At 44.1% G+C, this 24747-nt stretch overlaps 1 long non-coding RNA gene across 1 annotated transcript; it reads right to left on the bottom strand.

Moving 5' to 3' along the window:
* Nucleotides 1-12342: 12342 nt before the first annotated feature.
* On the bottom strand, nt 12343-20046 carry LOC145526769 (uncharacterized). Its single transcript, XR_014069164.1, has 4 exons — nt 20007-20046; nt 14123-14212; nt 13760-13916; nt 12343-12776 (listed from the first exon to the last, which is right to left on the bottom strand). It is a non-coding gene; the product is annotated as an uncharacterized LOC145526769 (long non-coding RNA).
* Nucleotides 20047-24747: the final 4701 nt, after the last annotated feature.

Raw genomic sequence — 24747 nt, 5'->3', positions numbered from 1 at the left:
CCAGCAGTGCAGAGATAGACATGGGAAGAGAGGAAGAGGGAGCAGGAAAGGTTAACGGGGAGGGAGAGGGACACATACTCACACACACACACACACACACACACACACACACACACGGGCAGGTGAGAACATCCTCTCATCAATGAATTGACATCATTCAAGCCCTTGGATCCAGCCATCCTTAAAATTCCCCGTTATGTTAGCCAACTGAACTTTTCACTTTTCCTTGGGACTTCCCTGGTGGCTCAGATGGTAAAGCGTCTGCCTACAATGCGGGAAAATTGGGTTTGATTCCTGGGTCAGGAGGAACCCCTGGAGAAGGAAATGGCAACCCACTCCAGTACTCTTGCCTGGAAAATCCCATGGATGGAGGATCCTGGTAGGCTACAGTCCGTGGGGTCACTTTTCCTTAAGCTACTTTAAATTGTGCTGTGCTTAGTCAGTCATATCCAACTCTTTGCGACCCCATGGACTGTAGCCTGCCAGGCATCTCTGTCCATGGGGATTCTCCAGGCAAGAATACTGGAGTGGGTTGCCATGCCCTCCTCGAGGGGATCTTTCCAACCCAGGGATCCAACCCAGGTCTCCCGAATTGCAGGCGGATTCTTTACTGTCTGAGTTGGTTTTGATCAAATATAGCCCAAAGTCATAATTACTTCTCCAGCAACTTGGGGACAGGGGCCCTGTCTCACCTAATCTTGAAACACACAGCCTGACTTTCTCTGTCTCTCTCTCTTTTTTTTTGTGCTCAGGGTGTAACTTTTCTTCCTTTCAGTCTGCCTTGAAAACTTCAGCTCCCAGCTTTGCATTCTCTGTGGCAATGGGCCCGTATCCTTCTGGGAAAAAAGGAGCCCAAAGTGTCCTTTAGGAGATGAGCATAAGGTGGAGGGCCCACGACTCCTCGGTCAGCTGATGGGGTCAGATGGGTAGGGCAGTCTGGTTTTGATTAATATGCCTATAAAATGGAATTCTGGGACTGACCTCCATTCAACTCAAGCAACACAAAGATAATTGACCTTTGGAAACTGCCTTTGGCAGTCTTTTATTATTTTTATAGGAAAGTCCTACAAACCAATTACATCTCACAATGGGCCTTTTATGGTGCTATTAGTTTAATGCAGCTTTCAGAGAAATTAGTCCTCGGGGAGCCTGAAATTCTAGAAAAAAAAGCCCTCCACGGACTTATTTGACTTTTGGATTAGCAGGAAAGATGGATTGGTAGCCTGATATTCCCTATAGTAACTTTTGGCATTTCGAGCCATCTGACCAAGGTACCACGTTCCCATTTTGTGCCCCTGGTGTCCACCCCAAGCAAAAGGAAAAAAAAATAAATTAAAAAAAGGACAAGCTGGCTCTTTAAAGAATTCAGTCTACAAATCAAAGAGGGTTTATTCCTCCCTCAGCCTGAGGTTAAAGAAGAATGGGAGTGAGAAAATTGAAATAGCACTTGTGTTTGAAGGTCTGAGTTTTCCTGAACGTGAAATCACAAATGTCCATCTCAGACTCTCGTGTTGGCTTCTGCACCTGTCACACCCTGACCGCCATTATTTGTAGAGTGACAGTTCTGGGGCCACTGTCACAGGGTCAGGCGGTAGGTCTGGGCTGCAACAGAGGAGGCAGCGTCTCCGGAAAATCATCCAGCCCCCAGGTCAGGAGTCAAGGGTTTGGGGAGCAGAATGTGGGAGGGAGGGAAGCTAGAAGATGCCCTTCCGTGTCCTGGGGTCTGGCCCCAGGCTCGTCTGTCAGCTCACCCCTAAGATCCCGAAGAGGCTGCAGACCGGGTCCATGTGGGGCAGAGAGCCGAGTGACTTGCCCCCTGAGCTGCTTCCCCATCACCCCAACCTGGACCCTAGAAACCCCCAGCCCTTCCTATGCCAGTGTTACGTGGTCATCAGCATGGCTTCACCGGGAGCTCACAGCCCTCTGTGCCCTTTCAGCTTGAGGACTTGCTCTGCGTCCTTACATTCCTTCCCTCCCAGTTACTGTTTACTCTGGCTCTGACGTTGCTGGTGCTGCTCACCTGGCCCAGGCCCACCCAGCCGGGGCTGTCTTCTGCAGGCCCCTGTGACTGTCTCTCTGGGCTCCCTCTCCAGTAGGAGGAGCTTGCTTAGCCTGAGCAGGTGGGGTGGGCTGGCGTGTGGGCAGTCATCTCCTATGGGAGCAGCCCTCAACTGTTCCTGTGAAGGCATTGATGGGCTAAGACCCCAACTCCCTAATGCCTAGAGTGGGACAGCTCCTAAGTTTGTTCTGTGTTGCTGCAAGGAGTTCCCTGTGCAGTTGGGCCCCAATTGCCTCCAGTGGTAAACTTCTTATTAACATGCTGGGTATTCACTTCCTTCCTCTCCTGTCTCAGTTCTCCAGCCCTTGCTATTACTTGAGTCACCCCCAGAGCCTTGTCTCAGAGCCTGCTCAGGGGCTGGCAACCTAAGACAGATCCGTTTCCTATCTCGTCCCCAACTCCCTCATCATGAGGCTAAGCTCCGCGGTGACTTGTCCTGTACTGTTTTAGGCTCTTCTTGCTCCCTTCTTTACCTTGAACTCATGTGATGTCTCAGGGCATATCTACTTCAAGGTCCTCTGAACAATGACCTAAGCCCTCCCAAGGCCCTCGTGGCCAGTGTTCTTCTGGTTTTGGCCCAGTTCTTGAGTGGAAGAAATGGAGTCTCATTTTAAAGGGAGAAAGAAACAGAAAGAAGGAAGAAAAGAAGGAAAGAAAGAGAGTGCCTCCCTCTCAAGGTGGGGCAGAGAGGGTAATGCAAGGACCACACGTGTCTCTGGAGGAGGAGCAGAGCCTGGAGGAGCCATGTTCACCACCCACAGGGGCTGCCCTACATCCTTTGAATCAGATTCTGGTCCTGACCCTCATACCCGCCAACGGACCGGCTTTATTAGAAAGTGAGGTTGGGCCCTGCTCTCTTCCACCAATTAACTCCTCCTTTTGGAAGCAACGATGTCTTGCTAACAAAGCAGAAAGCTCTGGCTGCAAGCTCTGCTTGTGTGATGTGGGGCAAATTGTTTAATCTCACCATAGCTCAGTGTCTTCGTCTGAAAAATGAGGCTCATCATGTCCACCTCATAGGATAGTTTTGAGGTGTAAATAAGACAATGTGATGAAGTGCTTAGCGGAATGCCTGGCATGTAGTAAGAGCTCAGTATCGCTGGCTGTTATTATTAACCTGGCATGTACTGCCTGGTTTTGTTCATTATCTTTTGATATTTTATCTCCCTGAAGGCAGGAGGCACGCGGTGGCATCTTTCTTCCTCATGGTGAGTACAGTGTCTATATAAAGGAGGTGTGTAAAAAGATCCATGGGTAGGGACCAGGTAGGCTAACATCCTGGCTGACCTTTGCTCTCCTTGACCTTTCTAGCATAGGGCTTCCCTGGGATCCGAAGGCATGTGAAGAGGTGGTTCTGGTTGTGGCCAGAGCTCAGACTTGTCCCTGCATTCCTAAGGAAGCCGTCTTGCTATGATGAAACTGTGTCATGGGTGGCCCTCCTTTATCATGTTTGAACCTAAAGACAGTGCAGGGACTGGGGCCCCAGGAGAGGCCAGGGCAGCGCTGGGGTGTTTTGGACTCTGAGGTGCAAAAGTGTTTAAGCTGAACGTGCCACTTAAATAACAGCATTATCTGCTGCTCCCCCTTTGGTGTTCTAGACAGATAAAGATAAAATAGCCGAGGTAATTGTGGAGATGGAGTGTCGCTGGCAAATGATCTGAGCACAAAGACCATTTCCAGAGACAGATGGAGTGGAGGCTCCGGTAATTTTTCTCGAATCATGTTTAAAGTGGCACAGCCTGAAAAGCAATTCAGCAGGAGTGCCGCCTGGGGAGTCCAGGGCCACCTGAACTTTGAACACATTAAAACCCAGTGACGCTCATCGGTGACAAAGAAAGGAAGCTATTCCTGAAATAGCTCAGCATTGGGGTGGCATGGCGAGGGAACCTGATGATCACCCCTGGGACATTCTACCCACACAGTGCTGGATGCCAAGCGCTGATGTGAAATTACCAGTGAATCTGGCTATCTAAGCTTGGCTTGATTCCAGGGCTCAGAGAAGGGAGAGCACAGCTCTGGGTGGGATCAGCTGAGCTTGAGAGGCTTCCTTGTTTGTAATTTGGTTGGTTCGGGGGCATCAAGGCAACGACTTTCAGGAACCGGTGCTGTGGTGTTTAAATGTGTCCTTGGGCCCAGAGCCAGCTCCACAGTGCAGGAAGCACTTGGGGACTTCCCTCCACTCACTGTCAACCTGCTGATGCAGGAAGTAATGAGCTCTGAAGGTAAAAGGACAACAGCTTACGAAACGCTTTGCAGACATTAAAAACCACGTTGTAGAAAGCTATCTGGGCTTCCCTGGTGGCTCAGATGGTAAAGACTCTGTCTGCAATGTGAGAGACTCAGGTTCAATTCCTGGGCTGGTAAGATCCCCTGGTGAAGGGAATGGCAACCCACTCCAGTATTCTTGCCTGGAGAATTCCATGGACAGAGGAGTCTGGTAGACGATAGTTCATGGGGTCACAAAGAGTCAGACACAACTGAATGACTAACAAACACAGAAAACTATCTAATGACTTGGGAGGAAATTCATGCTATATCACTAAGGGGGAAAAGCAGACTACAAAACAGCATGTAGGTATGCCCCTGTGTTTCTTTTAAAAAAGTACATATACGCACACAGACGCCAAGAAAAATGACTGAAGAGACAGCTGAAATATGTTATTTACAACTTTTCTTCACCTCTAAATCTTTCTACAGTTTCCAAGTTTTCTACAATGTGTGTGTATTTCTTTTGTAATGAGTGAAAGAGATATTAAAATCATATCCTATGTTCAAATAGTATTTACAGTTTTCAGTGTTTTTTTTGTATACTGGTTTTGTTTGTTCCCTAGAACAGTTCTGCAGATTAGGTAGAATGGAGATTCCCACTTTACAGATGAGCAAACTGAGGCCCTGAGTAAATCAGGGGCTTAAGTAATGTGATACCTGGCTTTTAAGTCCCTGAGCCAGGGTTACAACTCAAGTCTCATGTATTCTAGTTTTAGTGTTCTTCCCACTCTATATTAGGAGTTTGAGGATAAGCCAGTGGACAGTATCTTGCCACCTCATAATTGAGATCCTAACTCTTGTCACTGGGACTTCTACCCTGATCCTGCCAGTGAGACCAGATTCCTGTGTTACGTGCTCTCAGAACCGAGTCTATTCTTTTCTGTGTTGTCCAATGCAGTAGGTACTAGTCACCTGTGGCTATTTAAATTTGCATTTAAGATAATAAAAGTTAAATAAAATTAAACATTTGATTCTTCAGTCACATTAGTCACATTCTAAGTGCACACCAGCCGTAGGCATCTGTGCCGTGTCCACATGTATCCATCATCTCAGAGAGATCTGGGCAGGCTGTTATGGGTGGCTCATCACCCTTGATGATGACACATTTATTTGTTCAGTTATTATTGGATTCATGTCTGTTCTCTGCATGAAACTGCAAAGTCCATGAGGGCAAGTATCGCGTCTGACTCGTTTCCCTTCTGGATCACCAGTGCCGTGACTGCTTTTTAAAAAATTTTTATCTTGTTTTATTTATTATTTTGCTGTGCTGGATCTTAGTTGCAACACATGGGATCTTTTTAATTTATTTTTAATTGGAGGATAATTGCTTCACAATGTTGTGTTGGCTTCTGCCATACAACAATGTGAATCAGCCAAAAGTATAAGTATGTCCCCCCTCTCTCTTTTTTTAAATTTATTTTAATTGGAAGCTAATTACTTTACAATATTGTAATGGTTTTTGCCATACATTCACATGAATCAGCCATGGGTGCACATGTGTTCCCCATCCTGACCCTCCCTCCCACCTCCCTCCTCATCCCATCCCTCAGGGTCATCCCATCCCATTGCACCAGCCCTGAGTACCCTGTCTCATGCATTGAACCTGGACTGGCGATCTATTTTACATATGATAATGCTGGAGTCCAGCTCCAGCAGGTCCAGGGGTTCCCTCAGGATGGACGGCGACGGCGATATGAATGAGACGACACAGCGAGTCTCGGTGTTTCCAAGTGTCTCCTAACTTTATTATTTTTAAGACAGCTTTTATATTTTTTGTGGTATATAGAAACAAATGTAAAGCATAGAGTCATACCAATTCAGCTTAGTGGGCATATGAATTCAGCTTAATGGGCCTATCAATTCAGCTTAATAGGCCAGCAGTTTTGACCTTCATCAAAACCGTTTGCATGTTTTTAGTTACCAAAAGCCTCATTTTGCTTACATCATCTTCTGGCCTGGGGGCCTGCTAACATCTTGTGACTCTCCATTGATAAGGGTTGATCAGTCAGAACACTTTTGTATCAGGCACAGCAGGAAAGAATTCGTCAATAGAAAGTTTCAAGGTAAAACCTGTTTTCGGTAATTTACTCTACGCCTTGAGCTTAACAGAAAAGAATGTGGTCCCATAAAGTCATAGAAGAGCAAGCTGAAGGTCAGCTCTAAGTAAGAATCATCAGTTAAATCTATAATTGTCTTATTATTTGTATTAAAGCTAAACTTTTATTTATATAAATTTTTAACTATTATGCTTTCATTATATAGGCTAAATACGTTAAGAGTAAAAACATAGTAAATATAGACTAAGTAACAGTTTCATAAAGCAATACTTCTTATATTTCCTAACAAGCCTTTTTTCCTGTGAAGGGTTTTGTGCCCATAAGGGCTTTCTGTGTGGAGGCTCTCAATGTTATTTTATTATTAAGGAACAGTTATGCACATTGGCTCCAAAGGCACAGGTACACTTATTAAACAAACCAATATGTTAGCAAAAGGAATTTAGATCAGCATATTCTATATCCCAGATAATTTTATTTAGGGTGCTACCGTTCGGGGGCCTTGTTGATTTGAGGTTTCAGAATGATCTATTTTAGAAGGAAATTGGGAAAGGCCTTTTGCTTAAGTCATAGAAAATAAGAGGTTTTTTATAGTAAACATCAGAAAGACAGATATCTTCAAGATGAGTGCTGAGGCAGCCTTCCGAGAATCCCTGAGGCCTGAGAAGCCGTGCTCAATCATTCCTCTTTCCCATGACTCTGTCATGGGTGGGATCTTGTGGGCTGGCTCCCGGCATGATAATATACATGTTTCAATGCTAATCTCTCAAATCATTCCACCCTCACCTTCTCCCACAGAGTCCAAAAGTCTGTTCTTTACATCTGTGTCTCTTTTGCTATCTTGCATATAGGGTCATCATTACCATCTTTCTAAATTCCATATATATGTGTTAATATACTGTATTGATGTTTTTCTTTCTGACTTACTTCGCTCTGTATAATAGGCTCCAGTTTCATCCACCTCATTAGAACCGATTCAAATGCATTCTTTTTAATAGCTGAGTAATATTCCATTGTGTATATGTACCACAGCTTTCTTATCCATTCGCCTGCCAATGGACATCTAGGTTGCTTCCATGTTCTGGCTATCATAAATAGTGCTGTGATGAACATTGGGGTACACGTGTCTCTTTCAATTCTGGTTTCCTCGGTGTTATGCCCAGCAGTGGGATTGCTGGGTCGTATGGCAGTTCTATTTCCAGTTTTTTAAGGAATCTCCACACTGTTCTCCATAGTGGCTGTACTAGTTTGCATTCCCATGAACAGTGTAAGAGGGTTCCCTTTTCTCCTCACCCTCTCCAGCATTTATTGTTTGCAAACTTTTTGATAGCAGCCATTCTGACCGGTGTGAGATGGTACCTCATTGTGGTTTTGATTTGCATTTCTCTGATAATAAGTGATGTTGAGCATCTTTTCATGTATTTGTTAGCCATCTGTATGTCTTCTTTGGAGAAATGTCTGTTTATTTCTTTGGCCCATTTTTTGATTGGGTCACTTATTTTCTGGAATTCAGCTGCAGGAGTTGCTTGTATATTTTTGAGATTAATTCTTTGTCCGTTACTTCATTTGCTATTATTTTCTCCCATTCTGAAGGCTGTCTTTTCACCTTGCTCATAGTTTCCTTTGTTGTGCAAAAGCTTTTACATTTAATTAGGTCCCATTTGTTTATTTTTACTTTTATTTCCATTACTCTGGGTGTCCCCTCTCTCTTGAACCTCCCTCCCACCTCCTCCCCCAAGTGAGATCTTTGATCTTAGTTGCAGCATGTGGGATCTAGTTCCCTGATCAGGGATCGAACCCAGGGCCCCTGCATTGGGAGTGTAGAGTTTTAGCCACTGGACTACCAGGGAAGTCCCCCTCATCTGGTCTTTATACACAGAAGTTGTTTAATAAATATCTGAGGAATGCTTTCTGCTGCTTTAAGATAAAGTCCACATGTCTTAGCATGGCTTCTCGGCTGTGTGAAGCAGTCTGGCTCCTTCACGAAACTCCCTCAAACACTCTTCCTTGTCTTCAACCATCCAGTTGTCCCAGATACCTTTCAGTTCCTTGGATATTTCATTCCTCTTGCCATTGTGACTTCACAATGCTGTTCCCTTTGCCTGTAGGACCCTTCCCCTACCTCAGCTTCTCTTGGATGACTTTCTCATCCTTCAAGTCCAAGGGTTAAACATTAAAATGCCTCTTCCTCCAGGCAGCCTTCCCTGACTCCCTGAGTCTAGTTTAGTGGCTTCTCCTCCATGCTCTCAAAGTACCCTGAATTTCCACCCCTATCTTAGCATACTGTAATGTAATGGCCTCTTAATATCTGTATCTTTTCAGCTATATTATAAGCCCCATGGGGCAGAGGCTGTGCCTCTGTTAGTCACCATCATGTTGCCTTTTGCCTAGATCAGTGCCTAGCCAAAAGTAGTCAGTCAGTCAAAAAATATTTATTGGGAACCCCCTACATGTCTGGACCATGCCGGGCACTAGGCTTATAGTTGTGGACAAGAAAGACTTGGTTCTCACCTTTAGGGGCTTCCCCAGTTTTTAGAGCCTTGCAGAATGTTTCTTGAAAGCATAAAGGACTAAAGCTGTGTCTAATAAGCTTGGCCTGTCCCGGGAGGGAGGTGGTGATTCCTTTGACTCCGGAGCTATGGGAGCAAAGTCAGGGATGATACAGGAGGGGCCTCTGCACTTTCCGGGCTCCAGTCACTAGGGCAGTGTTTTCCGAAATGAGGCGCTGGGGAGATTGGGGGAGGTGTCTCCCGAGGTATGTGTACTTAAATAACTTGAAATCTTTTTGTGATTTTATCCCCACCCTCAGAATCACTGCCAGGGTGTTTCTGGTAATAATAGCATTGCTTATTACACATTACCACATGTCATTTAGAACACCACCTTTGCTAAAAACTTTACACACAAAAACTCATCTCATCCTCTTCAACCCTCTACAAGGGTAGTAAAATGATCATCCCCATTTCACAGAAGGGGACACAGAAAGGTAGAGCAATTTGTCAAGGTCCCCAGCTAACAAATGGGAGAACCAGGATTGGAACCCAGGTAGTTCGTCCTCTGATATGTGCGCTTAAACGCTGAGCTAAAGCCTAATGAAAAGACTGAGAGCCACTCAGGTGGAGAGTTGCCTCCAAACTCATAGATTCCCTTCACCATGAGGATCGTGTTCTTAGCTTACACTGGTTGGGAGACACAACTGCAACTCACGACACTATTCAAGAATATTCCAAAACAGGACATAATCCATTGCTCCATTTGGAGGGCCAGACTGTGTGAGACCAGGTGGGATGGAGGAGTAAGGAGAGGACTGGATGTTCTGGGACAGGCAGGGTGAGGGCACATGAGGACCTGATGTGAAGTTGATCCAGAGCTTGGGGGTTGGGCACAAAGTGAGTTCCCCTGCATGTTCTAGAAAGAACTTGAGCCCCTCCTTGTTAATTCATCATGGAGTTATTGAGTACCTACTCTGTTCCAGGCACTGTGCTGGCTTCAAAGTGCATAATGCGAGTAGGAAACATCCAATCCCTGCCCTCGTGGAGTCTGATAAGGCAAATCAGTTTATTAAGCAAATGAGCCAACAAACACAAGGGGAGATAGATGATCTAAAGGGAAGAACATGTCTCTTCAGGAACACATAACAGAAGGATCTGATCCCGGCTGGCTGTGAGTCAGGGGAGGAGATCATGGAAAGCCTCACTTCTGAGAACTGTTGAAACTGAGATATGGGTGATGAGTTGAAGCTACTTGGTTAAAGGGGATGGCCAAAGGGATTCCAGGTAGAAGGTTCAGCACATGCAAATGTTCTGGTAGGAAAGAGCATGAGAGAGTGCAAGAAGGTCAGCATGGCTAGAATGTAGAGTCAGCAGGAAGGTGGCTTACTCTGAAGGAGAGAGACTGGGGCCAGAACATGCGGGCCCTGGATGGATGATGACCATATATCTCAGTTTTCTGGAGGCAGTTCTGGTTTGCTTCAGTTTCTGTAGAAAATTTGGAACAACGTCTCCCCTTACTCCATATGGTTTGGATGACAGAGTATATAGTCACCCCCTTACATCATGTTAAGGATTTCGTTCTTATTCTGAAATATGGTAAGTCACTAAAGTGTTTTCAGCAGACAAGATTCTCCCCTGACAGTATCAGCTTCAAGTTTCCCAGGTGAGTATCTGGCTGCAGCAAGGAGAGCACACTGGGGATGGGGGCCAAGTTTACAGGCAGAAAGCCAGTTTGGAGGCAATTTCTATAGTGATGGGTGAAGAGTGGTCTTTCATTACCAATGGTGAGGACTGCTCCCTTCCACTTCACCCCCATTCCAAGAAAGTTCCAGAACTCAAGTTTAAAATAGTTATGGAGAAAAGGGAGTGCTCTTGCACTGTTGGTGGGAATGTAAATTGATATAGCCTCTATGGAAGATGGTATGGAGATTCCTTAAAATCTAGGAATAAAACCACCATATGAACCAGCAATCCCACTCCTAGGCATATACCCTGAGGAAATCAGGGTTGAAAAAGACACATGTATCCCATTGTTCATTGCAGCACTATTTACAATAGCTAGAACATGGAAGCAACCTAGATGCCCGTCGACAGATGAATGGATAAAGAAATTGTGGTACATATACACAATGGAATATTACTCAGCCATAAAAGGAATGCATTTGAGTCAGTTCTGATGAGGTGGATGAACCTAAAACCTATTATACGAGTGAAGTGAGTCCAAAAGAGAAAGATAAATAGCATATTCTAACACACATATAAGGAATCTGGAAAAATGGTTCGAAGAATTTATTTACAGGGCAGCAATGGAGAAACAGACATAGACTTATGGACATGGGGAAAGGGGAGGAGAGGGTGAGATGTATCGAAAGAGTAACATGGAAACTTACATTACCATATGTAAAATAGATAGCCAACGGGAATTTGCTGTACGGCTCAGGAAACTCAAACAGGAGCTTTGTATCAACCTAGAGGGGTGGAATGGGGAGGGCGATGGGAGGGAGGTTCAAAGGGAGGGGATATATGTATACCTATGGCTGATTCATGTTGAGGTTTGACAGAAAACAACAAAATTCTGTAAAGCAATTATCCTTCAATAAAAAAAAATAGTTGAAACTTTGGTTGGGTTTAGGATGCCCTGGTGTCTCGTCACCAGGTGACCTTGTGGCATGCAGCAACTGAATGGGTGGGAGCCCTCGTGGGATTCCCTGAAAGGCCAAGGGCTTCCTGCCTGGTCTGGAAAAAGCACACATAGGTCACCCCAAATGTCACCCAGGGGCCAGCTAGCACACGGCAGAGGGCTGGTCATCAGTTGTCCATCTAAGTTGCCAGCTGTAGCCATAGTATCCATGCCAGGGCTGCTGGATGGACATTGTTGACACAGGAGATTTTGGTTGTGGGAGCTCATTTTCGGAGAGCCTGTCTTGGATTTCAAGTGAGGTACCAGAGTTTGAGAGGGATGCTCTGAAACCCGCTCCTCTGTGGTTACTCTCTCTCTCCCTCTGTCATTTTCTCTGTCTCTCTGGAGCTTCTACTTCGTTTAAAATCTGTCTTAAAGTACACTTATTATTCTTCCTGCCAGCCTATTAAAGCTGCCTGGGCTTGCCTGCTTTTTCAAAGCATCTCAAGTCTTTTTTCTTGGTTGGTGAAATGAAAACACAGTTATTCTAGTGGAACATTTTACGTTAGATGCAATCTAAGAAAACGGCTTACAGAACAGAGGGCTTATTCGGAAGCAGCTAGGATTTGGAGGGGAAAGGGGGGGAAGGAGAGCTGCGGGCAGACAGAGCACATTCTTGGATGATGGGGTGGGGGGCGGAGGGGGAGCCAGGGCTGTAGATGCCTCATGAAGTTTGGTGGCTCCGGAATAAGTCAACGTAAATTGAGGACCCTTTTTAGTGCTCTTATCCCCTAGGATTTTATTTTATATTTTTTAGTCCAGAATCATGCAGCTCTTTAACACGGCACCTCTCCCTCTTCTCCTTTTATTTTCCCCTATCCCTCCTGCTCTTAATTTTTTTTCTTCTACTTCATGTTTTTACTGCTTTCCCAGCTCTAGCCAGGGAGTCCCTTTTCTCTGACACCCATCTGCTGTGCATCTTTGGGTTGTGTGTGAACCATCAGAGCAGGAAACTAAAGCTTCTGGCTTACCTCCCTCTAAGTGCTAGGGCTCCAGTAGCTGGGAGTGTTCAGCTCAGCCTGTCTCTAACAGGATGTGGAGGGCAGGACTCGCTCTGAAGAAGGATGGAGGCCTCTGGGGTCACTGTGCAGCAGTTTCCCCAGCTGAATCAGATACTTACGGACTCCGTGTGATGCTGAGTTAGTGCCACAGGGAGCCTCTGCATCCGTCTCCTCCAGTCTTCCCACCTCACAGGAGGAGAAACGGGAGTCCAGGGAGGTGACCTGGGGGAGGAGGAATTCACACCCTACTACCCCCCGGGCAATGCCAGACTCCCAACTCAATGCTCTTTGCCTATTGAGGGAGAAAGAGTCTGGAGGGCAAAACTGTCCCACTCTCTTCTCAGGGCATTGTTTTAAGGACTTCATAGTATGCCATGGGACCCAAGTTCTCTGTCTTCTTACAGAATAAGGGGCCGATGGAGGGTTAGAATTTGGCTGGGAGAGCAGCTAAGTATGTGACTCTAGACCAGACGCTGCAGATGCCCACGGGGCCTAAGTCTCCTTTAAAAGAGCTATTTTCGTATCCTGTACAGTTTTTCATTAGTGATAACTGTCCTTGGATGAGCTCACCTTTCCCACGGACTGCAGTTTATTGGCTTGGCAAGGGTGTTAGCGAGTTTGGCTGTGGCTTTATTCTCCCTCCCAGCTCTCAGAGAAGTGCTCAGCCTGGGAGACAGCCCAGCCAGAGAGCTGGTAGCAAGTGAGGAGAAACATGGAAAAAAAGTCGCTCCATTTCCTTCCTTCCTGTCCCCTCTGGGCATAAGAACCCCTGGAGCACAGATCTCCTCTAGGCTCTGTGCCCTCACTCCTGTCTTCTCCCTCTGTCATGACTAGGATAAGCCTGCCACCCTCTAGACCCTGTTCCTCCTTCACTCCAAGTCCTGGCATGGGGTCAAGTGCATGGTGGCAGCTCCACCCCCACCTGCCTGGGTGTTTGATTATAGTCAGTGAATGAGCTGAAGCTCAATAGAGACTATCTTGTATTTTCATGAAGGTGATACATTTCTATTTTTTTTAGGCAAAATCAATTTATCTTAGAGCTCATATATTTGCTAGGAATGGAAGTCCCCTCAAGTTAAGTAAGGGGAAAAATATTCTAAGGCAATGGGTCTGCTGGAATCCAAGTAAAATCAGGTCAATTAGGCCACAGGACAGATGATAACCAGGCTACCTCCAGGACTAGAACAGCAGTAGAGTTCCCTGACCTTGCATTCTTGCTTCTCCATGAGTGTGATCCAGCTAAAGTCCTCTTCTGATCTGCTCCCATTTGTGGCTGAATCTCAGCTTTTCCATTTCAAATTCCCAGCAGTGGTTGAGCAAAGGCCATCATTTGGTCAAAATGGTCATTTTGGACTGAATCAGCTGTGGGCAGGGTGCCCCCAAATGCTTGGTGCCCCTGATGACTCTACTGTATTTTCATTAGCTGTACTATCATTACAGCTAAGATTAGATCAGAATGCCCAGAAGGGGTGAGGTCATCCTTTTCAATGCTTGTCCCCAAATACCTCTGCTTTAAATTTTTAAAATTAAAAAAAAAAGGTAATTTAATTAAAACTCACAACGTGTACCTGCTGGTGCTGAGGACAAATGATCCCTCCTCCACGGGTCAAAAAATGAACTTTGGAGGAAATCAGAGTGAAGAAAGCCAGGTTTCTGACCTGCCAAGAAGGGAGGACATCAGGGTTTAGATCCCAGTCCTGACCTTGGACTGTCCTAATTTCTTCTGGAAAAATAATGATGACGACAATATAGAATGAGAGTTATATGAAGCTGGAATAGTAATGCCTCTGTCTTGAAGTAATTAAGAGAACCTGGGACAGTGATTAGCACAAAATAAATGCTCAGTAAATGGTGCTTACTCCTTGGAGGGAAAGTTATGACCAGCCTAGATAGCATATTAAAAAGCAGAGACATTACTTTGCCAACAAAGTTTCGTCTAGTCAAAGCTATGGCTTTTCCAGTAGTCATGTATGGATGTGAGAGTTGGATGGTGAAGAAAGCTGAGTGCCGAAGAATTGATGCTTTTGAACTGTGGTGTTGGAGAAGACTCTTGAGAGTCCCTTGGACTGCAAGGAGATCCAACCAGTCCATCCTAAAGGAGATCAGTCCTGGGTGTTCATTGGAAGGACTGATGTTGAAGCTGAAACTCCAATACTTTGGCCACCTGATGCGAAGAGCTGACTCATTGGAAAAGACCCTGATGCTGGGAAGGATTGGGGGCAGGAGGAGAAGGGGACGACAGAGGATGAGATGGTTGGATGGCATCACCGACTCGATGGACATGAGCTTGAGTAAACTCCGGGAGTTGGTGATGGACAGGGAGGCCTAGCGTGCTGCGATTCATGGGGTCACAGAGAGTCAGACACAACTGAGCAACTGAACTGAACTGAACTGAACTGAAATGGTGACTGTGATCATCAGCTCCTGAAGGCCGGAATCACCATGTACCTCAATCTAAGTGCAAAATACAGTTATTAAGTGAATAACTGATCACCCAGCATGGCCCAACAAGAGCAGAAAGTGGCTTTCATGGAATGGACTTGGTGAAAGAAGAGACAGACAACCTGAACTAGTAGAAAAGAAGTTGGCAGAAAATGACCATTGCAGGTTTTCAAAACTGCAAGTGACTATAACCAATTTGTTCATAAAAAAGAGAAAATGGAATAAAATAAAATGCTTGGCAAACCCCCCCCACAAAATTAAAAAAAAGAAGACTAGAAGACAGAACTGGATCAAAGAACAAGGGTATCCAATAGAAAGCAGTAGCAAATATGATAGATATTAATTCAACTGTATCAATCATCACTTTGAATAACAGCAGTCTAAATGCACCAATTAAAAGACAGAGATTGTCAGAGTGGATCAAAAAAGGTGAATTGCCTGTTGTCTATAAGAAACCTATTTTCTTTTCTTTTGCTTTATTAAACTTTTAATTTTGTATTGGAGTATAGCCAGTTAACAATGTTGTGATAGTTTCAGTTGCACAGCAAAAGGACTCAGCCATACATATACATGTATCCATTCTCCCCCAAATTCCCCTCCATTCCAGGCTGCCACATAACATTGAGCAGAATTCCCTGAGCTGTACAGTAGGTCCTTATTGAAAAAAATCTACTTTTAATATAAAAACACATGTGTATTAAAAATAAATGGATGGAGAAAAACAGACCTGGCTAACACTAATCTAAAGAAAGCAAGAGTAGTTATTTTAATCTCAGAGCAGATTTCAAACTAAGGAAACTTAGCAGGGATAAAGAAGGACATTATATAATAATAAAAAAGTTGATTCTCCGAAAAGAAATAGCATTCCTTAATAACTGCTTCATAACTTAATAGAGCATCACACCACATGAGACAAAACCTAATAGTATTGCAAAGAGAACTAGATGACTTCACTATCAAAGTTGGAGACTTCAACACTTCTCTATAAGAAATGGACAGATCCAGGAGGCAGAAAACCAGTAAGGAGAGTTGATTTCAACAGCACTTTCAATCAGCTGGAGAAGATATATGTATACTACTTCATCCAACAACAGCAGAATACAGATTCTTTTCAAGCTCACACAGAACATTCACCAGACAGACCATATTCTGGGCCATAAAACAAACCTTGACACATTTAAAAGAATAAAAACCATACAATGTCTGCTTTCAGACCACACTGGCATTAAACTAGAAATCAATAACAGAAATATAAACAGAAGTACATGGAGACTAAATAACAACTTCTGAGTAACACAGGGTCATGGTAGAAGTCTAAAGAGAAACTTAAAAATCTTTTCAACCAAATGAAAATGAGAACACGGCCCTAACAAAATCTGTCGAATTCAATGAAAGAAGTACCTAGAGAGATACTTACAGCATTGAGTGCATATATTAGAAAAGACGAAAAAGTAAAATCTATTATCTATGTGATTCTAGGAAACCTATGAATTTCTAAGAAATTGGAAAAAGCAGAGAAAATTAAATCCAAAGTAAGCAGAAGAAAGAATACGAATTAGAGCAGAAGTAAATGGAATGGAAAATAGGAAATCAATGCAGAAAATCAATGAAACTAAAAGCTGGTTCTTTGAAACAATCAATAAAATTGATAAACCTCTAGTCAGGCTAAGAAAAAAAGAGGACAGAAATTACTAATATCAGAAATGAAAAAGGGAATATTACTATACATCCCAGGACATTAAAAAGGATAGCAAAGCAATACTATAAACAATTCAGTGCCCCCAAATTTCATAACTTAGACAAAATGGACCAATTCCAAGGGAGGCACAATTTGCCAAAATTCACACAGGGAGAAATAGACAATCTGTATAGGCTTGCATCTATCAAATTACTTGAACCAATAATTAATAACCTTCCAAAATAGAAGCACTGGGCTCAGATGGGTTCACTTAAGGATGGAATTATATCACTTCTCTACAATGTCTGTCAGAGGAGAAGCAGAGGTAATGCTTCCTAACTCATTCTGTGAGGTGTTGTTCAGTTGCTCAGTTGGGTCCTACTCTTCATGACCCATGGACTGCAGTACCCCAGGCTTCCCTGTCCTTCACTGTCTCCCAGAGTTTGTTCAAACCCATGTCCATTGAGTCGGTGATGCCATCCAACCATCTCATCCTCTGTCATCCCCTTCTCCTGTTGCCTTCGATCTTTCCCAGCATCAGGGTCTTTTCCAGTGAGTCGGCTTTTTGCCTCAGGTGGCCAAAGTATTGGAGCTTCAGTTTCAGCATCAGTCCTTCCAATGAATATTCAGGGTTGATTTCTTTTAGGATTGACTGTTTTGATCTTCTTGCTGTCCAAGGGACTCTCAAGAGTCTTCTCCTACACCACAGTTTAAAAGCATCAATTCTATGGCACTCAGCCTCCTTTATGGTCCAACTCTCACATCTGTACATCACCACTAGAAAAAGAATAGCTTTGACTATATGGACCTTTGCTGACAAAGTAATGTCTCTGCTTTTTAATACACTGTATAGGTTTGTCATGCTTTTATTCCAAGGAGCAAGCGTCTTTTAATTTCATGGCTGCCGTCACCTTTCACAGTGATTTTGGAGCCCAATAAAATGAAGTCTGTCACTGTTTCCATTGTTTCCCCATCTATTTGCCATGAATTGATGGGACTAGATGTCATGATCTTGGTTTTTTGAATGCTGAGTTTTAAGCCAGCTTTTTCACTCTCCTCTTTCACTTTCATCAAGAGACTCTTTAGTTCTTCTTCACTTTCTGCCATAAGGGTGTCATCTGCACATCTGCAATAATCTGAGGTTATTGATATTTCTCCTGGCAATCTTGATTCCAGCTTGTGCTTCATCCAGCCCAGCATTTCACATGATGTACTCTGCACAGAAGTTAAATAAGCAAGGTGACAATACACAGCCTAGACGTACTGCTTTTCCAATTTGGAACCAGTACCTTGTTCCATGTCTGGTTCTAAATGTTGCTTCTTGACCTGCATACACGTTTCTCAGGAGACAGGTCAGGTGGTCTGGTATTCCCATCTCTTTAAGAATTTTCCACAGTTTGTTGTGATTCACACAGTCAAAGGCGTTAGTGTAGTAAATGAAGCAGAAATAGATGTTTTTCTGGAATTCTCTTGCTTTATCTATGATCTGATGGATGTTGGCAATTTGATCTCTGTTTCCTCTGCCTTTTCTAAATATAGCTTGAACATCTGGAAATTCTTGATTCAAGTACTGTTGGAAGATTTTGAGCATGACCTTGCTAGCTTGTGAAATGAGTGCAGTTGTGTAATAGTTTGAACATTCTTTGGCATTGCCTTTCTTTGGGATTGGAATGAAAACTGACCTTTTGCAGTCCTGTGGCCACTGCTGAGTTTTTGAAATTTGCTAGCATACTGAGTGCAGCACTTTAACAGCGTCATCTTTTAGGATTTGAAATAGTTCAGCTGGAATTCCATCACCTGCTCTAGCTTTGTTCGTAGTGATGCTTCTTAAGGCCCACTTGACTTCTCAGCCCAGGATGTCAGGCTTGAGGCGAGTGATCACACCATCGTGGTTATCAGGTCATTCAGAACTTTTTTGTATAGTTTTTCTGTGTATTCTTGCCACCTCTTCTTAATAACTTCTGCTTCTGTTAGGTCCCTACTGTTCATGTCCTTTATTGAGCCCATCTTTGCATGAAATGTTCCCTTGGTAGCTCTAATTTTCTTGAAGAAATCTCTAGTCTTTTCCATTCTATTGTTTTCCTTTATTTCTTTGCATTGTTCACTTAGGAAAGCTATCTTATCTCTCCTTGCTATTCTTTGGAACTCTGCATTAGAGTGGGTATATCTTTTTTTTTCTCTTTTGTCCTTTGTTTCTCTTCCTATCTCAGCTATTTGTGAGACCTCCTCAGACAACCGTTTTGCCTTTTTGCATTTCTTTTTCTTAGGAATGATTTTGATTTTGTTACGAACCTCCATCCATAGTTCTTCAGGCACTCTGTCCATCAGATCTAATCCTTGAATCTATTTGTCACTTCCACTGTATAATCGTAAGGGATTTGATTTAGGTCATACCTGAATCTGTGAGATGGTGATCACCCTAATTACAAAACTAGACAAAGACATTACAGGAAAAGAAAACTAGAGACCATTATTTCTCATGAACATAGATGCAAATATCTTCAACAAAATATTAGCCAAGAGAATCCAGCACAGAGCACAGAGAATTTTTCAGGCAGTGAAAATACTCTGTATGATATTAAAATGATGAATACTTGTCATCATGCATTTGTCCAAACACATCAAATATACAATACTATGAATGGACCATAGTGTAAACTATGGACTTCGGGTGATTACATGGGTTTGGGTGGACTCAGGGAGTTGGTGATGGACAGGGACACCTGGCGTGCTGCGGTTCATGGGATCGCAAAGAGTCGGACACGACTGAGCGAATGAACTGAACTGAACTGAAGTGAATATAGGTTCATCCTTTGTAACAAATGATGTACCTCTCTAGTAGGAGATGTTCATCGTGAGAGGGGCTATGCATGCGTGGGTTCAGATGGTCCCTGTGGAATCTGTACCTTCCCTTCAATTTTGCTGAGAACCTTAAAGTGCTCTAAAAATTAAATGTCTTAATAAAAGAAATTTTAGGGACACTATCATTGACTAATTCATAAGAATCTCAGGGATAAGCTTGGGGAATTCTTTTTTCAAAAATGTTGCCTGAGTGATTATAAAATACAGCCAGGGAGGAGAACATCGCTGGTCTTTAAAGAATCTGAATTTGCTTTAACTTCCCTTGATTATATTGATTTCCTTGTGTAAGCCAATGAACTTCCAAGGGTCTGGTTTTCCTAAACTTCTAGGTGTTGTAAGAAGACTATCTAAATAGGGATTTACTAGTTGGCATCTTCTAACTGGTTTGTCTTACTGGTCAGAAATACGCTGGGGTTTCTAATTTCTTACTGAGAAAGGAAAATGCGATGAATGTTAGGAAGAGTCCTCACCATGGGCCTGTCTCTTGCTGAGTATCCAATGTCTGTGACCTCCGCTAATTATCACAAGGACCCTTTGAAGGGGGTCCTATTGTGAGGATAGATTTTAGTCATAGATAGGAAAACATGTGATGAAGTAAGTCTCCAGACATTGGCAGAAGCATGCTGGGAGAGGTGTGGTTGGGAAGCAGACTCCTGTGGCTCAGGCAGAGCTTGGAAGGTGGGGAAGAGATGGAGCCACCTTTTAGGAGCCATTTTTTAGGAGCCCAGGGGGTGTTCGCTCAGCCCTCCAGATTCGCATCCAGAGTCCCATCCAGGTGTGACGAGAGCACAGTTGGCTAATTAAGCTGAAAGCAGCGTTGAGGAGCCCAGGGAGGAAATCAAGACATCTGCTCCCTTAGCTCATCAGCTCGCTCTTTTGTGTTGCATCTTTGTAAGGATGAGTCCCCCCTCCTCCCAGCTGAAGGCCAGATCTGGGGGCCCAGTGAGGACAGTTAGCAAGGAGCTGTGAACTTTTTACTTAACATCTACCTTTGGTGGAGCCTGTCCCATTTCTGTTTGTGAACAGTGTCCAGAACTAATTTTCTCGGAACCCAGTGGACACAATTTACAGCACCTTCCTCACCCCTACCCTGCCTTCCTCCCTACTTTATTTACTTATTTTTATCCTGTAAGGAGAGGGACTCCTACTGCCCCATCCAGGGGGAAATCAAGGCCATGATCTGGGTTATCAGGGTGATGAACAAAGTGAAATGCTAATGAAACCCCTGCATGTGGCCTCAGGTGCCTGGATAATGGATGCAGGCATCTTTCAGCTCTTCTCAGGGACAGCTGGTGCAAAAACCAAAGGGAGTTCAACATCATTGGTTTCTTTGGTTTGTAGTAAAGTCACTTTGATGCATATATTCACTAACATTCAGTGTGTTCCTAGCTCCCTTCTGTCACCTGTTTGGGGCCCAAGAGAGGAGGCCAGAGGAAAGGTAACTGACTTTCGTATATTGAACATTTAAAAAATACCATTCAGTGAACCATAAGTTCTATATCTTCTTATTGTATTATTGTTCTTAATAAAAGCTAGTATTTACAGAGTGCTTGTATCTGCCAGGCACTAATCTAAGTACCTTTTAATTCTCACTTATTTAAAAAAAAATTTAAGTATAGTTGATGTATATTATTATAAGTTACAGGTGTACATTATAGTGATTCACATTTTAAAGGTTATACTCCACAGTTATTATAAAATACTGTCTATATTCCTTATGTTGTACAATTTATCCTTGCAGCTTATTTTACTCACCCAAGAGTCTGAATTTGCATCAGTTCTGTCATTCCAGAAAATGTTTGGCAGTTCTGTTCACTGTTGTGCTCCCAGTGGCTAGAACAGTTGCCTGGCTAGTTAATTGTCTGTTGGGTGGGTGAATTTCTGCTCTTCTGCTCAACTATAACCTTTAGGCAGGGCTGTCCAGGCAGGAAGGTGGTGCAATCTCCAGGGGGCTGTCTGCCCATGTCTGCCCCAGCACCCCTGTGCCCTGTGAGACTCTCCCGGGGGCAGGTTCCAGACCTGACTTTCCTTGCTTGCCATGTATCTTTCAATGTGGAAGATGTGCAAGGAAATAAGTGAAATAAGGATATGCCAATGAAATAAAAGCTCACCCAAGATTTGTGAATTTTAATCTTCAAAAATACTCGGAAACCACTATCATTTAATGTTTCCAACAAGGTCCAGAAAGTGTACAAATATATTTTTTAAAACTAAATCAGTTTTTCACAAGCAGTAGGCTTCTGTGATGTCCTGAGTCATGACACTTCCTAAGGAAGATATATTGAAGGAAATGAAAAAGAAACCTTTAATTCTTTGTGTAACCCAGTGTCCATCACACCTAATCATTAGGGAAATGGACAATTTTTGTTTGTTTCAGGTTTTCCTTAAGCTCTGTGGTTGGCTGTTTAGATGTCCCCATCCTGTTTGGACCTGTTCCTCTCTGAGTCTGTCCACTGTCTTTTTCTGGACACCACCTCTCTCTGCCTGGGTTCCCTTGATGTTCCCTGGGAAAACCAAGGAATAACTGAGGAGCCTAAGTGCTCTCCTACTAGTATGAACAGGGACTTGTGTTCTCCCAGCTGTCTCCTTGAATGGAATGGTGGAATCAGACACACTTAGTTTATACTTCTAGCTCACTCATGAGCTGGGTGAGCTTGGGCAAGGCGTTAAGCCGTTATTAGCATTGTTTTTAAAGGTTTTTAAAATATTTAAAATTTTAAAAATTTCTTAAAAGTTAGCATGTGCATAATAATAAACCAGAAAAAACACAAGAAGCAAAACACGAAGTCATTCGTAACCACAGTTTACAGTTTGATGTGTCCTTCTAGGTCTCATTTGTGTGTTTTCACAACTAAGCATCCATTTGTACATAGTTAAGATCACACAGCTATTATTTTTTAATTTGAGGAAGAAATTCTGAAATCTAACCTTCAGAGCTGCTGTATGAGAGCCGAGTCCACTGACAAACTCTTACTGACAACATGCCCCTGGAGGGTGTAGGAGTAGAGCTCTAATTCTAAAATCTTCTCTTTATTTTAAACATTTCTGCAGGGTTTGCACTGTATTCTAGTCTATTCGTGCCTGTTTTGCTATCCACTGAGCCTGTCTGCCCCGCACTTCTTTAGACAGAGAACTGACATTCAGGATGATGGTATATTGTGCACACCCTGCAAAGCCCTGTGACGTTTGCCATCAGCTGCCTGTCCCCACCACCCACTCCCCTCGCAAAGGCATGGGTGTCTGAGGCAGCAGAAGCACAGTGCCTGGTGCTTGGTAAGGCTTCCGTAATGTTGCTTGAAAACAATCTCTGGAATTCAGGCTGAAGAGATCAGCAGGTAAAGGGCTCTTTGGAGAGCGCCTGTTAGCCCTTCTCCTGCCCCGGGTACCTGCTGCCCTCTGTTCCTTCACGTGGCCAGCCTCCCACTCCCCCCGGAGCCTAACACTGGCTGTTTATTGAGTCTGTCAGCATTTCCTCCGTGGAGCTCAGACTGACTGATTAGCCTTCCCCTCCTGATGACTGAAGCCACAGGGCACAGCCAGGCCAGCTCTTTTCCACAAGGCATCTGCTGAGGAAAAGCACAACTGGGCCCTTCGGCTGGTCTTGTCCACTCTGCATCTATGGGCGGGTCCATGGTATGGGAGCCTGTGAATGTGTGTGTAGGTGGATGTGGGAATATACACCCATGGCTTGAGGGCTATGGAGTATGAGTTCTGCTCATGGAGCCAGTAGATATTTCCCTGGACAGTCAGGGCTGATTGGCACTCTTGGAAAGACTTTAAGTCAGTGATTCTCGTCAACATGGAGGATAATTTAGGGTGAAGGTGGCACTGGGTAACTGAAACTATTACCCTCATATTGATGCAAATTTTATTATTATTATTTCTTTTTTTGCCATCTAACTTGGGCTTTTGGATTGAAAGAAGTCATGATCATTCCGAAAAAAAAAGGTCAGGATGGATATCAGATGGTTCTTTCTTTCTCTTCACATGCATTTTATATGAGTTTCCTCAGGCCATTGCGGCCTAAGGTTCAAAGTGGGTCAGGTCATCAGTAATCTTCTATGCTTCCTAGCTCACACCCTCTCCTGCTAGTGCAGAACCCCGATCCTTGCCAAAAGCCCCTCGGGTGTTCCTGGTGTGTGCAGGGGGTGTCCTGTGAGAGCTCACGGGGGAGCTTGGTCAGTTGCTGCAGGCTTCTGCTGTGCGCTGCTGCCTCTGGGCCAACTGTGTGTATCTGTCTCTGCTGGATGTCACCACGTCCACAGGGCACTGACCCTGCTCCCCACCTCTGCCCCATTCCTCACGGAGAGCCTCTACGTCCCTCTGCGAACACATGCCCCCGTCCCCCGTGGTGTCACTAAGGCTGCAGGGAACTTTGAAGGTGCTCATGCATGGCGATCCAGGCACAGTTGGAGGGAATTTCTGTCTCCACTCTGTGCTTCCCCAAAACCATCCTGCCCGCAGCTGCTGCCTTAAAGAGTGGTCAGGCATCAAGCATTTCAATGTTTATTTAAGGTCCTCTCTTCCCAGGGATTCAGGATAGCGTGAAGTTAGATTCTAGGCAGTGGGTTCAGACTGACTGGAGTTTAAAACCTGACTCTCCAGTTCAGAAGCCATCCATACTAGAAAATTTTCTTTCCTTCTTTGAGCTTCAACACCTCCATCTGTGAAACAGAAATAGAACAACACCTGGTGGCTCAGATAGTAAAGAATCTGCCTGCAATGAGGGAGACCTGGGTTCAATCCTTGGGTCTGGAGGAGGAAATGGCAACCCACTCCCATATTCTTCCCTGGGAAATCCCATGGACAGAGGAGCCTGACAGGCTACAGTCCATAGGGTCACAAAAGAGTCAGGTGTGACTGAATGACGGGGCACGCAGCACCTGACTTGGGACTGTTAAAAGGCTGAATAAGATAAGGCATGCAAAATTCAGTGTATGTAGTGATGCTTGTAATGTTAGCAGATCAGTTCAGTTCAGTCACGCAGTCATGTCCAACTCTTTCTGACCCCATGGACTGCAGCACGCCAGCCCTCCCTATCCATCACCAACTCCTGGAGTTTACTCAAACTCATGTCCATTGAGTTGGTAATGCCATCCAACCATCTCATCCTCTGTCATTCACTTCTCCTCCCGCCTTCAATCTTTCCCATGATCAGGGTCTTTTCAAATGAGTCAGTTCTTCACATCAGGTGGACAAAGTATTGGAATT

The sequence above is a fragment of the Giraffa tippelskirchi genome, chromosome 2 (genome assembly GCF_054371585.1).
Source record: "Giraffa tippelskirchi isolate mGirTip1 chromosome 2, T2T-mGirTip1v1.2.pri, whole genome shotgun sequence".
In the NCBI taxonomy this organism is placed as follows: Eukaryota; Metazoa; Chordata; class Mammalia; order Artiodactyla; family Giraffidae; genus Giraffa; species Giraffa tippelskirchi.
Note: the sequence above shows the minus strand (reverse complement) of the source record. Positions and strands in the feature narration are given on the sequence as shown.